Consider the following 3,124-nt stretch of genomic DNA (forward strand, 5'->3'; position numbering starts at 1 on the left):
CTCCAACGAATCTGTCACTTAATTCATTCATAAATACCGTCGTCTTCGTTGATTCACTATTAAAGTCTCTCCAATCCCTTAAATGTGACATGTGAGGGCGCATACGTCGGGAGGGAAAGGAATCTGTAATGTCGGCTAAATGCTGTCGTGGTCTGACTTTTTGACACAATTTGACATCATGTATTTCAGTTTTTACTTGAAAAAGAGGCAAAATTTCGGTACCGGCACCAAAGTCACAACGCCATGGGCGTGGATGGTCTGCAAAGGGATATGCAGTAGGAAAGTTTTTCTTTGAGGTGTTTACATTGTTATCGGAATGTGTCTCAGGAATTATGAAGCTGCATTCTGGATCACGTTTAGTACTTGCTGGGGAGCTTGAAGAAGTAGGTAGTGGTGACTTGGAACCATGGAGGAACAAAGTAGGAACAGAGCCGGGTTTAAGTCTTTTATTTGCGTAATAACAACTTCTCTCAAAGTGTTTACCACAAATGTATAAATTATTTGCAATATTATCACCTGAAATGGTTTTAATGGCTATACATTCCCTTAGGTAAAAGACTCATGTGGGGGTACCTACTTGTAGCATTAAAAACCTTTTTGCACCACAACCTTTTGTTCACAGTGTTTGAAGGGAATCTGTGCATTATTTTGTGGTCTCTAGGATCCTTGATTACCTCACAAGCAGGCACAGAGCAATATTTTTTGGACATTTTGATAATATCAATTCAAGCACAAACTGTTTTGGCGCGTAACAAAACGGATTAATTACAGATTCCTGTAACTCCCGAAGGGAGTGACATCTTTTGATATTTTCCCTTTTGACAAGTCGGACGATTGTAATCAATTGGAGAGACTTTAATAGTGAATCAACGAAGACGACGATAAATACACTGACAAGTTGAAATGTTAATACATAGATGGACATTCTGTGCTGCATACTCAAGGCCAACTAGATTCATACTGCTTAAACGCTGTATAAGGCCTCGTCACTCGCGCTTTTTAAAGTTCCTATCAAACGTACCGAAAGTGGAGCAACCTTGTGGGATTTTAAACAACTTTGATATGCCACCAAACACCAAGTGTCACTGTCACTGTGATGTGACCAAGTGTCACTGCCAGAAGTGGTTGATGTCAGTGTTAAATAGAAACTCAAAACAAGCAAGAAATAATACCATAATAAGAATAAACCATTTATTAAAGCTTCAATAGTTTCCTGCTTTGGGGTTTGTTGTCTATTATTTTTCTTTTTAAAGAATCTGTTTTTTCTAGACATATATTCGACAAGACCGGTTTTGCTACTTTAGTATAATGATCACGCTGAGGTCTTGTTGGTGTTCAACGCAAGGTAGTAATGGATTTTTTAGTAATTTTGGTTGTAAGAGCTTAATCAGGTGGTCACATGTTTTGTTAAAACTTAAGTGTGGTAAAATTTCTTGGATGACATCGGCTATTTGCTTTACAAGTCCCACAAATAGTTCACTTGGGTGTATTAAGCCACCATGGTCTTGAAGGGTTATTAATTTTAGCAGAGGTCCAGGTATTGTACTTGATACTAATGGTGCAATACAATTATCACATCGAATTTTTTGTTGCAGCTTAAGAATTACATATCCAGCTAAGAAAGCTATGGATGCAGAGTAGAGGTTACTTTCAGGTACTTGATTCCGTTTTAAACTATCAATTTTGTAACGTAAATCTGCAGGCAGAAGTAGTTCTTCAAGTTGGTCCTCTGCTGTTTGATTTCTCTGATGAGACAGTTGATTCAAAGATACATGACTAACAGTACTTGCGGTGTTAGCAAATAAAGATGATTTTAAAATGCCACTTCGTAGAATTTGCCGTAAAGCATATTCTGCAGCACGAGCATCAGTGGTGTCATTTGAGCCTCCTTTTAGGCGAATATGGGAAAATGTTGCTTCAACTGCGTCCGAGCTAAATGATCTAGTTAATACATAATAAAATCCAGATTGTTTAAGAAGAAACTGAATGCACAAAAATGTGCTTTTTGCTGTGAAACACAAAGCATGTGCCGTTTCGTCGCTTAAGCCTGAATAACCAGTCCTGCTTGAAGTAGACTAAATATCCTTGACTTAATGTTGGAAAGTCACATTCAACCAGTGAAGGCGTTCGTCCGAAACGTTCACATATGGTGCAACAGTGCTATCGAGGGCATGAATGTAGTGCCTGCGAGTTGAAACATTGTGCACTTGAAAGAAATGATACATGTTTTCCATGTATAAGATAGTCCCATCAGCATCAATAAAATTATCATATCCATCTTCTTTTAATAATTTAAGCGCTGAAGTAACTGGCGGTGAAAAAACCTGTACAGCTCGCAACACATTCATCTTCTCCAGATTTGTTGGAAATAGGTGTTTTTTGGTAAGGTACCTGACAGGTTTCACAGGCCATTCCTTTTGTAGGCCATATAAGTATTTCAAATAGGACGAAGAAATGATGCCAGCTGAGGAGTTCATATTATGGTGCAAAAAAAGGTTTCTTGCATTTTTCATCGCATGACAAAAATCAAAAGAAAGAAATAAAGGCATTGGTGGAAGAAATGGATGCTCAATGTAATATCTGAGTGTTCCTCCACATAAATTTCTGAACAGTCCTACATTAGAGGGATGATTGTCCGTAACAATGCGTAAAACTAGAAATCCACAGTCTGTCAGAAGTTTGAGAACTTGCAAAGTTAATGAATGGAAATCTGCAGCTTGTAATGTGGAATGAAAAAAATACCCAGCTGGAATAACAAATCGTGCTGATAAGCCATTAATTACAAAACATGCCATTTTGTTTGCAATTTTTGGTTAACTACCGATAGAATTTGAATTACTATCCAGTCCATAAATGTGGTCTTCTGCTCTACTATAAATCATCTTCTCTTTTATTGACATGTCGTCAATAATCAAGGAACACAATCTTTGTGCAGGGTGCTTTAAATTTTGTAGTTCTGCATACAAGCGTTCTTTTATTAAATTGTTTGTTCCATTCAAAATGCCAAGAGAACCTTAACAATAACAATATAAATACAGAACGAGAACAAACGACCAAGAAACCCAAAACACACAAAAGTAGCAAAAGATTGATTCGATATGACAATTGTGACAGCGTGGAACCG

At 37.5% G+C, this 3,124-nt stretch overlaps 1 long non-coding RNA gene across 1 annotated transcript; it reads left to right on the forward strand.

Moving 5' to 3' along the window:
* Window positions 1-1,330: 1,330 nt before the first annotated feature.
* Window positions 1,331-2,321, forward strand: LOC135146084 (uncharacterized). Its single transcript, XR_010283669.1, has 3 exons — window positions 1,331-1,537; window positions 1,596-1,654; window positions 1,703-2,321. It is a non-coding gene; the product is annotated as an uncharacterized LOC135146084 (long non-coding RNA).
* Window positions 2,322-3,124: the final 803 nt, after the last annotated feature.

Source organism: Zophobas morio, unplaced genomic scaffold (genome assembly GCF_036711695.1).
Source record: "Zophobas morio isolate AGI-343-1 ecotype UQ-CSIRO unplaced genomic scaffold, CSIRO_AGI_Zmor_V1 ptg000005l, whole genome shotgun sequence".
In the NCBI taxonomy this organism is placed as follows: Eukaryota; Metazoa; Arthropoda; class Insecta; order Coleoptera; family Tenebrionidae; genus Zophobas; species Zophobas morio.